A 15,182-nucleotide genomic window follows, 5' to 3' on the forward strand; every position below is an offset into this window, starting at 1 on the left:
CCCATGCATTTCGCAATTAATGGCACATAGTTAGTGGTATGAGGTGATGGTTGCATTGTTCAAATGGGAAGGGTGTATTAATTGTGGGAAGACCATCGAGAGATTTGGCTTGCTGGCATTTTTCCAAAGCATTTAAGTGGAAATCATGAATTTAAGAGGTTGGTAGTATTTATAGGGGTGAAGTAGGTTATGTGTGGAGAATGTAGTCTACTTCAAATACTCTGTAGGGGACGAGAAGCAATGGGGAGTTATAGGAAACCATGGAAGCCACCTTCACCCTTTACACAACAAGGCAACAACTGGCTTTTGTTGGCCAAATTTCTGACAAGAGGTTGAAATCTATTTTCAAGTACCATGGTGATGAATTCCTCACTCCATTGAAGGTGTTTCTTGGGGAATGCTTCATGCAAACACCACAAAAGTATCGCACTAATGTGGATATTGCTAGTATGGTGGCGACATGGGCACTGGAGATTGAGAATAATGTAGACAAAGTAGAGTGGATGTTGAAGGGAATAGTGGGGGAGGAATGGTTGCTTGGCTTGCAACCTTTGCTCGACAAGGCCATCACATGTATTGGATTTGATCTTCAGAATGGGGCCGATAAGGGAGGAGTTACTACCCTCTTCCCCTTTATTAGATGGAGAATTGGGGAAGACCAACAAATGAGGAGGTGGGAAGCGGTCGTGGGGTGGAAATTGTTGGAACAATATGTTTGTGAGAAAGAAGGTGGTACAGAGGAGTTAGGAGGTGCAGGTCGGGAAGAAGGTGATGAGCAGTGGCCACTGCAACCAAAATGGGAGTTGGCTGACTTCTGGGTAAATAGACCCATGGGGGACCGCAAGAAATAAAAAATGCTGTATGGCGATTTTGTTTTTCGAAGGTTTTTGGTAAGGTATGTAATAGTTGTTTTCTATAACATAGAAGTACATGTATATATAAATGATTGTATGAAACTGAAAAATAGAAATGAAACATGTATATACTCATTACCATAGGTAAATGAAAACAAATGTGGATTGTGAAGAAGATTAATACCTGGAAAAAATAATTTGTCTTCTTGCTCCTCTTCGACATGCTTTGTCTTCTTGCTCTTCGATTCTTGTTGTGTCTTCTTGGTGACTGCAATGGGATGATTTCATGTCCATTTGTATATATAGGAATTTGAATTTGAATTCATTTTGTTGTTGTGCCTTCTTTAATGTTTGTACTGTGTTGAATTTGAATTTTGAATCTCTGTTCAATTTGTAGACCCAATTTCTTTTCACCATTTAAGATTGAGTTGATTGATTTTGTATGGAAATTGGTGGCCTTACACAATTGTTGCGGTGGATGTAGGTGCGAATGCTGGTGACATGACCAGTATGTGCGATAAAGTGACCAGTTCATGCTTGTTCGAGCTAGATAGATATGATGACAGGTGTAGAAACGTGTTTAGGGGGTCGCATGGTACGAGGTACATGTGTACAAAAGTATCCTTACGTGACCTTTGTTGGGCCAGATTTGAGTCCATGGGTGCGCATGTGGCATGACAGTATTGTTATGTTAGTTGATATGGAAGACGATGTGTTATATTAAAAGTTTAATGTTTTCCATTTTAATCTTTTATGAAAACACTTAATGTTTAAACTGTGGGCCCAATCTTGAACACATTGGATTAGGGACTTGAATAGGACAAGTCAATTTTGAAATATGATGCATGTAACGAATGCTTATTTTTGAACTTTATGTTTTTTATTTTTTATATAAACGAAATACTTTATCACTAAAATGTGTAAAAATTATATGGGGTTGATTGATCTATTGATAAATGCACTAGTTTTGGGACAAGTGTTGACATGCATTGAATGATCAGGTGCACATATGTGACCCCTAATCGCACGACTATTTCGGCTCCAAAACGGACATTTTGTACAACATGATAGTGATGTGTTAGTCAATGGCAACCGTTTATTGCAAAATCGACAGTGTAAAACGCGTGTTAGTCAATCCGTACTGCCGTTTTGAAGCCAAAATAGACACATCCTAATCACACGTATTGGTCCTGCGCACGTTTGACTCCTCTCCCCTATACCCGCGATTCACTTTTGCTGACCGTAAGAACCTTGGTGCTGTGGGGTCGACTAAAAGAATTTTCCATCTAGGGCCGCCATCTCCCTCTTTTTCGGGGACGTGGAATTTCCTGACAGGTCGTAAGATTTAAGCGGCCCCTTGGTAATGGTGACTTTTTCTTTCTTCGGTTTGTGGGTGTAAGCTTTGGCGTGAGATGCTCCTTCCTGGCGCGGGTCCTTACTCTTTGGAGTGAACTCATGCTCCCAGCACGTGAGAATTTATCTTACCTGGAGACAAGGTTTGGCATAAAGAATAAAGGGAATTCGTGGACCTTGCTGGTGGTTCATTCGGAAAGGAATGCTGATTTCGTAGACCCTTTGAAGACACAGTTATGAGGGCGTTGATGTAGGTACACAATACATTAGTTTCTGTATGTAGCAAATATTATTCATTGTAATTTTCTGAGATTTGTTCAGCACTGGAGTACGCGTGGTCTTTGGTCAGATTCAAACATAATATTTTCTGCTGTTGTTATTGTATTTGCTGTTCTCTTATCATTGTTGGAAGCTGAGATATAGGCAACATTATTGATATCAAATAAGGTCAGAGATTCCAACTTTGAATCTGTATTTTGCACATAGAATATCACGAAGGAAATCTTTATTTTTGTGTTCAATACATGTTGCTATATCTGCATATATTTGTTGGGCATTCAGCAAAAATCATAATTCTATTTCCTCAAAACAAGAACAACAAAACAGTGAAAGAAAAACCTTGTGAATGAATCAGAAACTTCTTTAATATTTCAGTTTGATAACTTTCAAGGAATGATTGCAAATTGTTTTATAGAATTACTAGACTTATAGTTGGCAGGTTGATTTTGGACTTGGTCTTGGCACAAAAATTGGGAATTTGAAAGGAAAGATGAGATATAGAGATATTTTAAGGAAGCACATTTTTGCCTATGCATTCTTCTCATTCAACTTTAAGTACATGAAAAACTAATCAATAACAAGCTCACATACACAGGGATACATAAGAGAAATCTGTGCAAAAGTGGATCTTAGCTGAAGTAAACAAGATTCTTAAATACATAAATGCTCAGAAGTGTTTTGGGTGAACAAAACTCATGGATTAGCATATAGGGGAGCTTATATTACTTGAATCAACATCAGCATCTCTATGTTGGGTTTTGTGCTCACATCTTAGATATGTTTTCAATGTTGCTGCATCCATGATTCCTGCACTTGTCAGAAATATCCAAGGGATTTGCTCGTGCTCTCTCCTCCTCCTTGGCCACTGCTATTGCCTCTTCCTCAAGCTCAACTTGATCAACCCATGCATGCTTAGTCCTTGGTAAAACTAGATCCTTGACCTCAGTGATCTAATCTGATAGTGGAACAATGAAATAGCTTGTTCTGCCCTTAATTTTCAGTTTTGATGGTTTGGCATTTTGTCACACACTTGGCATGTAAACCTCTGAATTCTGATTTTTCTGGGTTTGATATGAATTTCTGAGTTTGTTGTTTGAATTTTGGATTGATTGTGTTGCAATTATATGTACCAAATAAGAGAGAACATAACAAACAACTTAACAATACCAAATGAACCCTTTATTGGTTAAATATGAGGTCTGATTACAAATAAATTAGGTATTTATTAGACTGTAACAGCAAGTACAAACCCTAAGTATTTGAGTGTTCAACAATTACAACATACTTGGATAAGGCATAACTCTAATGACAATGAGATGAGCAACGTAGTGTTAATGTTTGCATACGCTTCAGGAGATTTTATATATTTCTCCGATGGTTGTCTTTCTGTTTTGCTGTTCCTTATTTCTTGTTCGGCTATTAGCTGGGAATATTCTGTCTCCGATTTGTATGTGAGCTGGCAGCAGTTACTTCTTCGTGGATTTCTTCCATTAAAGTTCTTTGGCTCTTTGTGTATGTTGGTTGTGTAACTGACATCTTCTTTTGGTGTTTGGCCTTCCGTCTTTCTTCTTCGTGAGCTATATTGGGTTGTGTTATGTGTTATATATACGCCGAGGGATGTGAAGTTTAGTGTGATCGATATTCTGATGTATTTGATGATTATCGATGAAAAGCTCAGGACTTTGCTGCTGTGACCTTGCATCATCTTCAGTCTTCTAATATAATTATTATGTTCAGCTGAGATCATCTGTGTGTGAGGATTTGATCTCTTAAGTTCTATACACAATTTGTGCATTCAATAAAATATTTTTTTTGTGTGGCTGGGTTTTTCACCCTCAAGTGGAGGGTTTTCCCAAGATAAATTTTGTGTATCTTGTTCTTGTGAGATTTTCTAAGTTTCAGATTTTTGTGTCTTATGTTTCTGGTTCTAACATTAACATGGTATCAGAGCGAGTCTGAGGCAGTCTCCCTCACAGGAGGCCTCAGGATTCTGGGAGGGTTGCTTGTTTATTGTTTGGTGTTATTCGATCTAAGTTTTCTGAAGACAACGCCATTCTCTAAGCTGTGACTTCATTTCTGCCTATTTCGAATTTCTTGAGCAGCCCTGCAAAACATGACGGGATCTCTGTAATGCGATTGATTTGAGGGTATTGCATCGTGTGAGGTCCACTTTATTGTTTTGGAAGGACAAGATCACGGCTTCTCTGTGTCGTTGCTCTTATCTGGCATCTGCATCCTATCAGCTTGTATTTGCTGTTATCACTTATCACATTGTTGTCATTGCTATTGTTTGCAATCTCTGTTTTGTTCAAAGGAGAGAACACTCAGTATGTGGTGTATTTGGGCAGACCTTAATGCATACCAAAAGATTCTTGATATAAAGAACAATGCTGGAGGAGGCTTATGAGAAGATAAGACTTAGCTACAGGACTAACTCAATGGGAACCGACAATAAAGAAGTGAAGGCTACACATGTTCTAGGTCCCAAGATTGTGATCTTTTCAGCTTCAGAGGGAGCTTGACATTTCAGCTTCAGAGGGAGCCTAACATCTAGCTTCAGAAGGAGCTTGTCATTTCATTAGAGGCAACATTCGACGAGGAGGTTAGAAGGTTGATATTAGGAAGCCACATCATCATGAAGATTTTGTTAATGCATTTTTCTTTGTGATGGAGAAATTTGAGGTGAAGGCCCTTGTAATGCATTTTTCTCTGTGATGGAGAAATTTGAGGTGGAAGCCCTTTTAATGCATTTTTCTTTGTGATGGAGAAATTTGAGGTGAAAGCCCTTGTAATGCATTTTTCTCTGTGATGGAGAAATTTGAGGTGCAAGCCGTTGTTAAAGCAGTCTTCTCTGCTAGAGAAGTTTGAGGTGAAAGCCCTTGTTCCACCCTTTGGGAGTAGCCATGGTGGATGTCATGTTGAGAGACTCCATGACAACATCACGTTGAGTGACTCTGTGATGAGAGCTTGTGTTTATTTCACTCATGGGAGTAGCCATGGTGAACATCATGTTGAGAGAATCCATGATGCTATCACGTTGAGTGAATCCATGATGCTATCACGTTGAGAGAATCCGTGATAAAATGTTGCTTTTTACACATATGGGTGTAGCCATTGTGTTTGTCATGTTGAGAGACTCCATGATTTGAAAATCAGAAAATAATATCTCCTTTGCTAAGAGGGAGTGTTAATGTTTGTGTACGCTTCAAGAGATTTTATTTATTTCTCCGATGGTTGTCTTTCTGTTTTGTTGTTCCTTATTTCTTGTTCGGCAATTAGCTGGAAGTATTCCGTCTCCGATTTGTATGTGAGCTGGCAGCAGTTACTTCTTTGTGGATTTCTTCCGCTGAAGTTCTTTGGCTCTTTGTGTATGTTGGTTGTGTAACTGACATCTTCTTTTGGTGTTTGGCCTTCCGTCTTTCTTCTTTGTGAGCTATATTGGGTCATGTTATGTGTTATATATACGCCGAGGGATGTGAAGTTTAGTGTGATCGATATTCTGATGTATTTGATGATTATCCATGAAGAGCGCAGGACTTTGCTGCTGTGACCTTGCATCATCTTCAGTCTTCTGATATAATTATTATGTTCAGCTGAGATCATCTCTGTGTGAGGATTTGATCTCTCAAGTTCTGTACACAATTTGTGCATTCAATAAAATATTTTTTTTGTGTGGCTGGGTTTTTCACCCTCAAGTGGAGGGTTTTCCTAGGATAAATTTTGTGTATTTTGTTCTTGTGAGATTTTCTAAGTTTCAGATTTCTGTGTCTTATGTTTCTGGTTCTAACATTAACACGTAGAAGACCATGTAATGATGAAACAAACTAAAATCTGGACTCCAACAAGTCTGAGATTTCTATAGATAACTGGAAGGTCTGAAACACAATGCTGATTGCAAATTTTGTGATGCCAAGCTCTCCAAAATCTCCTCCAAACCGTATCACAACTTAGCAATGAAAATGCTAACAAACCCTTGCTCAAACAAATCTAAACCTGCTGCAAGCACTGTTCATGTCACTGTAGCAGCATTCATAGTACTGTTCATGCTAGTGTTCACGGCACTATTCATGTTACTGTTCATGGCACTGTTCACGCACTGCTCATGGCACTGTTCATATCATTGCAAATAAGGTCCAAAATGAATTCTAAATGAATCCACCTCTTCAAGGAATGTTGAGTTTTTATCCAACCTTCCAATCTCCAAGGAGTTTTCGTTCCCAAAAGTCTGATCTGCTGTTGAAACTCTTCTCCAAAGCTCAAATCCAATTTGCTGTTGTAAAAAAAATGAATGATTGAATGATGAAATGATGCCTTCTCATGTTGCTTTATTGACTCCCAATGCTAATTGAACCTTTTAGGGTTTCCACTTTATTTAATTAAGTTTATTTTATAAACTTATTTCTCCTGATCAAGATCGAACCCCTTGTGACTCCCTTATTAATAATAATAGTTGTTTTTAAAACAACTTAATTTAAACCTCCCTAGGCATTATGTCCCATGGTGGTCCACTTATTGGTTACTTTATTGAAATAAAATAAAGTAACTTTATTATATGTTTATTTATTAATTTATTCAAAACATTAAAGTCATAACTTCAATATTCCATTTTATTTTTGAAATCATCACTTGGACTCCAAATTGAAAACTTTGTGCTGCCACCAGTCCAAAGGTGATGTCTAAATATAGCAGGGTCACTGCTAGTCCCCTCCTAAAATTTAGGAAACTGTCTCAAACCATCCGGAATGACCCAAAATGCTTTTCGGACCATCTCCCAGACTCCTAAAAAATAGGGACCCTCCTAAAAAATGGGAGATTGCATCTACATATTTGGAAAGGTTTGTAAAGCCCCTTGCAAAGTTCCACTAACCCTAGTTGGGTCCTTGTTGACGTGTATTTTGTACACAGCCAAACACAGAATAAAATACCCAAATGGTACCTTATCCTCTCTTGAATAAAGCCTCTGAATGCTGAAGATATCGCGGAAAAAAGATCAATCAGGATGGCTTCAAGGTTCTTCGTTGTAGGATCTCTACGTGTGGATAAGCACCAGTGGTTGTTGTATATGCTGTTTCTTCAAGGGGTCTTACGTACTTTCTGAGAAAGCTTGTCCATGTTACTCTCTTTTGACTGCAGGAACAGGATCTTCCTAACATTAACGGATTCTCAAAAAAAAAAATAGCAAAAGATAAGGGTTTCAAGGGATGAATACTAATCTAATCCTAAGAATGACTCAATGTAGGCTAGACTTGGTAAGATTCTACCAGTTTCAGTATTGCCAAGAAATTACAACTCCACTGGAATTGATGCGATCTTCTAAGGTAATTCAGTAATTTTCAAATCATCAAGGATATAGATACTATCATAGAGATACATATCAATACTTCCAAAAATGATTGATGTTTTAAGCAATCTCAATATTTCCAGTTGACCACACAAGGCGTCCTTACAATCAGTAAGAAGCTAGTGGTTTGGAACGTGAATCTCACCAAAGATCAAGCACAACACTTAGTCCTTCCAACTTAAACTTAAATACTACTTCGACTGAGAGCGATTCAAGAAAATAAACAATCATGAAGATAGCCACAAGTATTGCAATAAAACACCATAACTTCAATATTTTATTGATCTCAAAGCCAAATAGACAACAATTGTTCAAAATTCTTTCTTCACTACTCAATCTTGCTACAATAACTTTTCTCTCTAAGCTCTCTCTCTTCTCTAACTTCTAACTATTATCAAAATGAAAATGAGTGAGGGTATATATAGCATCCTCAAATACAATGAATGGCCCAGGTCGAAAGAAGATCAAAGGCTGAGATATTGACACCTAAACCCTAATTAGGGTTTGTAAAAAAGGTCCCCATTTAGATGAACATTATTAAATGCATAGCCAAATATTTAATTGGCATAAATATCGAGGAAACATAGACCAATAGGAATTAAGTTGCCACATCATCCTATAACAACTTTTCATCTAAAATTTTGTTCCCCTTCCTATGCTCTTTTTTAGCATATCCAACGAATCTGGACACAATTCCCTCAATCTCAGCAATGGGAATCTCAAGAAGATTCTTCATTCGTTCTTCCAAGTGAAGGACTTGATCAAAAGCAGTGAGAAGAGCTGTCTCCCATCCAGGTTCAAGTTCTTTGATCTTCTCAATCATCAAATTTGCTCTTAATCCTCCATCATTTAGCCCCAATCTATTTCACAAGGTTAAGCAATGATCTTCTTCATTCATGCCATGCATGCTTGGTTTGTTATTGCAAGGCAAAATAGGTGTTTGAAAGATTTTCGCCCTGGACCCTTAGCAAGGGTCAGGAGCGAATTTTGCAATTTTGACTAAAAAATTCTCATTTCTTCATCTAAAAACCTCTTCACTACGCAAGACCATGTTCATTTCTCTTTTCAATATGCCTTTGATACTTCATTTCAATCAAACCAAGCAAGAAAAGCCTTCTTCAAAGTTTTTCGCCCTGGACCCTTAGCAAGGGTCAGGAGTGAATTTTGCAAATTAGACTCAATCCATCATCATCTTTCGTTGAAACTTTCATTCATCACTAGGTAATGTCCGTCCTTATCCATCCCATCCAAATTTGCCTTGTTTCTGCAAGGTAGAATAAGAGTTTTAGGATTTTCGCCCTGGGTCTCCTGAGAGGGTCAGGAGCGATTTTTGAATTTTAGACATATTTCCTCATGCTTTTAACTTGAAATCACTTCTAAGGCATTACACACATGTCTCTCTCCCATTTGAGTCTTGAGAACCAAAATATCATCTCGAAATGCAAGGAAAATAGGAAGATTTGGAAATTTCGCCCTGGACCTCCTGAGAGGGTCAAGAGCGATTTTCCCAATTGGCATCAAAATTTACATCCTTAGTAATCCAATTCCACTTCAAGGCAATTCAAACATCGTTTTAAACCCATGCCTAGGCTCAGCTTCGTTCAAAACTTTGGAGAAAAAAATAGGTTTTAGAATTTTCGCCCTGGACCCTCAGGAAGGGTCAGGAGCAATTTTCCTTTTTTGGGCTTGGTTGCTTCTTGTTGGCCATCCAAATTATCTTCAAAGGGTAAAACATGCCTTTTCACATCCACTCCAACCATAAAAATCATTTTGACCTTGCAAGAAAAAGGTGTTTTTTGAGAATTTCGCTTTGGACCTCCTGAGAGGGCCAGGAGCGAATTTTGCAATTTTGACCAAAATGTTTCACTTTTCACCTTGAAACCTCTTTGCCAAGTAAGATTTCATCTTGTACCATGCTATGAATAGGATTTTATGCCCAAGAAAACAAAAAAAAAAGTGTTTGAAAGGAATTTCGCCCTGGACCCTCAACAAGGGTCAGGAGCGAATTTGCCTTTCCTGGGCAAAACTCCTTCATTCCTTCATCTTCAAACAAGTTTGGGGGCTTCATCATGCTCATTTCGCCATTCGCTCATGTCTTAAACACCTCAATTTGACCAAACAAGGCCAAAGATGACTCCAATAGAAATTTTCGCCCTGGACCCTCAAGAAGGGTCAGGAGTGATTTTCTCAATTCATGCTTGTCTCATCATCACTTCAAGTTGATTTCTCCTCTCCAAGGAAGAAAACACTATTCCTCTCCCATCCATACCCAAGCTTGACTTGATTTTGCCAGGAAAACAGGTGATTGAAGGAATTTCGCCCTGGACCTTCAGCAAGGGTCAGGAACGAAATTTAGGTTTTCAACAACGTCATTCAGCTTTTCGAGTTGAAACTTTCTCAGGCGGGTAAAGGGAGATGCCTTTATTTCACTCATGTTCAAAACTTGATCTTTTTTCACTCCAAAATAAGGAAAATTCAAAATTTCGCCCTGGGCCCTCAGCAAGGGTCAGGAGCGAATTTGCCTTTGTTGCCCAAAATTCATCAATTTTCATGCTTTCAAACCCTCAATTGCATCAAGTGACGTCCAATCTTCTCTCCGGGAGACCCTGCACAAAACAAGTTAGCCAAAATTAGTGACAAATAAACTTAAACAAAATTTTCGCCCTGGACCCTCAAGAAGGGACAAGAGCGAATTCTTCATTTCAGGCTGCTCAAATTTTAAGTTTCAAACCACTTCACAAGGCCAAGCTAGGTCATTTTCAAGGCCAGGAACCAGTTAGCAAGTCCACTCAAAACAAGAAATTGTGTTTAGAATGAAGTTCGCCCTGGACCCTCAGCAAGGGTCAAGAGCGAATACCCTATTTCAGGCATCATCTTGCTCTCCAACAATCGATCAAAAACCTCTCCAGGTGAGAACACACAAATTCATCTCCAAACACGTTAAAACTTAGTGAAAATTATGAAGGAAATCCAATCTACAAAGAATTTCGCCCTGGACCCTCAGCAAGGGTCAGAAGCGAATTTGACATTTTCAGGCTCTTGATCCATTTCATTCCCTATTTAACTTAGCCCACTAGACTCACTTTTTTCACTAACCAAGCTTAGCTTACCCAGACTTAGAAACAAACTGGACCTTACCCGGGCAAACCCTTCCTTCAATCTAGACCTATCCTGAGTCCTGTCCTATCCCTGACCTAACCAATTTGACTCTCCTGAAAGGTATACCTCATTCGGACAATCCTAAATCCTCAGGAAGACCAACAATTTTCCAAAATTTGATTAGACTTAACTTGGATGAAACCCTAATACTAAGCTTCCAAGGTTCAACCCTAATCCTGCTAGCTCAGACAGACCACTCACTCACTCAAAAACCTAAAAGTAGAGAGAAAAACAAGCAGAGAGAAAGCAAAACAAAAAGCAAAAAAGAGGGGGGCCCCCATTCTAATGGGGCGATGTGTGAAATTGTCACAACAGTCCCCTAACCACTCTGCTGACCTACGAGAACCTCCTGATTATAGGCCAACCTCTGCTGTAGTTTGAACTACCTAAGGAGGGGAAATTACAGTCCTCCCTTTCCTGAATTGCTTGCCCTCAAGCAAACACCAAACAACTCGCTACTCCACTCTAATTAAAAAGCCCCAAACACCACAAATCGTGAAGCAACATAATGGTATCCATGTGAAATAATGTACCAAGTAAATCAATACTCGGATCCCAAATCAAAATATAGAACCTGCTGTATGAGATGTAGAAGAAGTTTCTTAACCAATCACCATAAAGTAACCATCCATGTATGTAGAACATCAAGACAGCGTGAAAATGAACTCCCACATGTCAAGATTCCAACACAAATGGCTACCAAACCCTGCTGTCATAACTCGGACCAACAACATATGTGATGTCATCTAACCAAAGCAAATCAAAATTATCCATCTCATACCTTATGTCCCTCCAATAGACTTCATGCCACACACTCCCAAGCGACTCGAAAGCTGATATAGACCATGCTAAATCTGAAAGTGCAATGGTAACTTAAGTAGGACAGCCACTAATCCGTGAAGTATCAAATAAAATGAAGTCACCCACCAACAAATATATTGCTGCCATATCATAAGATATTGATGACATAACCAAAGATGAGCTATGGATGCCATCAACACCCATCAAAGACAACTCTTGAGTGGCCGACCCACTATGAGTGTCATCAAAACAATCTTCATCATAATCATGAAAATGATCAACAACAACTGAATTTTCTGAATTGGCCAACATTTGCGCATCATCATCTATGGAGTGGTGAATGTCATGAATTTGTTGAAAATGAAGTTTAGCTTGTTGAGCCAACATCTTAGCTTGCTTTGCCTTTTCGAACCATCCTTCATATGACTTTTGGGACTGCTCTATAACAGCTGCTCCAAAGTGTCTGAAATCAGTCTTATGATGAGATGCATCATATAAATTACCATGATCAATGCATGCATCTTGTGTACCAACACTTATAGACTCTTCTTCACAAGTTTTTCCATGTGTAAGGGTAGCAATCTCATAAGAATGAGGAAGAAGAATATCGCTATCCCAAATCATCAAACAACATTGAGTCTCGATTCGTCTCATGCTTTTCCCAAGTGATTAGAGATGGAAGTGGCTCAAAGAAGTCTTCATCTTGGATGCTATGATATTCAAAATCAAACTGCTTGCATTATAAACTTGTCATTTCACTCTCAAGTGGGAATATATAGTTGTTGTCTCCATACTGAAAATCAGAACTTTTGTCTAGCTCCATTGAAGTAATTTCATGATCCTCAACACAAGTTGAATGTTCTTTATCAAATGCTGGCCCAAAATACTGATTTTCTACAACTATCCCAAAGTTGTAAGGTAATTCTGTATCCCTTTCATTGGTGATTTGATTCTCACAATTTCCAATGTCATCCAGATGGAGCTCTTCAATTACTTCATCAATTTGTTCAATTTCTATACCTCTTGCATTATCATTTTCCTTTATAGAAGTAGCTGTTATAAGTGACCGATTTTCTGAATTATACAATGAATTAGACATACACAAAAGAAGACAATGATCAGCTATCTCTTTATCCTTATCCTTGACCAATTTGACCGCCATGTGCTTGTCTCTAAGCAACTTCAAGTAATCCTCTTTCATCAACTCCAAAGCCTCCTTGAAAGAGTGCAAATGTGAATGAAAGATACCATGTCCCATTCCATTTTGTCTTTCCTCTCTTTGGGCTACCCAAATGAAGCCCTCTAGGTGTTTGTGGGTGTTATCCATTCTTGACAATACTTGAACATTTTATCCTCCTTCACCACCAAATGATCTTGCAAGTCTTCCCAAATCCAGGGCTTTTATTCCAACTGTCCTTGGCTGCTGTAGACTGATTTTTCATCATGTGTAGGTGAAGTAGAATCAATTATCACTCTAGAAGAAGCATTAAGATCACCCAAAGAATCCATACAATTGCTGTCCACATCACTAGCATGTTCCATGTTTTTGAAATCTTCAAGGTTAGAGTGCACTTGCATACACTTTGCTACCCCATTTAATAGCCTTTCAAGTCTTGAAACTTTGTCTTCAACATATTTTGTCAAAGTATCATCATCATAGGCTGATATATTTTCCATTACTAACCAAACCCAAGATGTAGTATGCAAAACAAACCAAACATTATCAAAATACAAGATCTTTGTAGTAAGCAACCTCTTAGTCTCTTTGTTCAGCTTTTTAAACAAAATGCTTCATAAGATCTTAACAATTGTCCTTCCAGTGTAGATGACGTAGGAATAACCGAAATGAAATCAAGTATATTCCATTTCACACACATGGACATATCACTTGTGGCGGGTCCATCCAGTGTGTAAATGTTATCATCATTGTTTTGAGCCTTCAAGGTGCTCTTTAAAGGAGGGAAGTCATAAACTTCATGATGCAAACTAGACCAAACTGAATTTCTTGAACCATACCTCCTATCTTCTTCACACAACTCAACATGCTCTTCTTGTGGGCTTACCTCAAGAAGTACTTCCCTTCTATGCTCATCATCTACACATTCTTCCCTTGGAAGAAATAAGGATCTAATGTATGACTCTCGTTGTCTTCTTGCATTATCAAGCTGATTGTATCTTTCCTTGACCTCATGCAAGAGCTGTCTTGCTTGGGCAGCAAGCAACTTGGACTTCTTAGCTCTTAGTGACCACCCATCACATAACCCTCGTGTCCTTTTAACATCTTCCATAGTATGGTGAACAAAATCAGGTCCTTTGTGGTCTAAATTCACAATATATATTTCATGTGTAACACTCTCAACTTGAGTACCATCATAGGAACACTCAACAACATCATTACCTTCATGTGAAATGGATGCTACCTCATGATTAGAATTGTTGCTGCAAAAATTAGAATAGGTGTCAAACCTTGGAGTCATGCTTTCAACACCTCTAATGGGCTGATCCAAGATTGTAATCATTTCCACTTTGTGATCAACATGATGACCCAATGGTGTGCTGATGCAGAGTGTCTAAGGGGTCTCTCAAACAACCAAGATCAAGGGTTTAAGCTCGAACTTCAACTTGATCAATGATCACTCAACTAAGGACTCTAGCCAAGACTACACTCCTCAAGGGCCTAATGAGACAACTTGATAAAAGGCACAAGCAGGGCTTGGGCAAGAGTTCCAACATGTTCACTGACCTATGTGGACCCAATACAACCATCCTCACCCCTTGAACAAACTCAACTAAGTCACCCCACACCATTTACCTTCAATGAGGCCTAATCTCTAGTAGCCCTACTTAGAGATCTTTTCCACAATATCTTTTGACTCATAGACACAAAGGACAAAATGAGACCATTTCCAGATATCCTTTTGGGGTTTACAAAGCATATGTCAAAATCAGTATGGGGTGCTTTGGAACGAAGTGTTCAAAACTTGACTGCTACAGTCCTCCAAGAGCCCTATTAGGTCTCCAAATGCACTATGGCCACCTCTTAGACACTCCACCAATCTGCACAACCAATTTGAAAGGTAAGGACATGTCAAATATGAATAGATTTCACAGGTTTTATGACCTCCTTGGTTGTTTGGCTACCCAAATCCTCAATGTTTTTCTTAACCTTGTCAAAATGGCTTAATACATAGAGATATTAAGCCTTCAATGGCTCAAAACACCACTTGAACTCCTTCCCTGAAAAAATGGTTTAAAACCCACCTGGAGCATCCCCATACCCACCATTCCACCAAGTCTTTAGTCAAGCCGTTGGTGGAATGACTAGATATGCATTATTCTTGACAAAACCCTCAAAACCCAGGGTTTCAGACTAGTTTGCACAAATTTGCTTGTAG

The 15,182-nt window shown here is 38.7% G+C and overlaps 1 protein-coding gene across 7 annotated transcripts in view; it reads left to right on the top strand.

Moving 5' to 3' along the window:
• The first annotated feature begins 2,056 nt into the window (after window positions 1–2,056).
• Window positions 2,057–15,182, top strand: part of LOC131044676 (probable CDP-diacylglycerol--inositol 3-phosphatidyltransferase 2) — an 86,626-nt gene continuing 73,500 nt past the window's right edge. Inside the window, exons 1-2 of one of the 7 annotated variants that reach the window (XM_057978050.2) lie at window positions 2,060–2,461; window positions 2,620–2,654. The gene's annotated coding sequence lies outside the window, so the exon portion shown is untranslated. Of the gene's footprint in view, window positions 2,462–2,619; window positions 2,655–15,182 lie in introns of all 7 variants that reach the window. The other 6 variants (XM_057978051.2, XM_057978049.2, XM_057978052.2 and 3 more) reach the window with 6 other exon arrangements.

The sequence above is a fragment of the Cryptomeria japonica genome, chromosome 1 (genome assembly GCF_030272615.1).
Source record: "Cryptomeria japonica chromosome 1, Sugi_1.0, whole genome shotgun sequence".
NCBI lineage: Eukaryota > Viridiplantae > Streptophyta > Pinopsida > Cupressales > Cupressaceae > Cryptomeria > Cryptomeria japonica.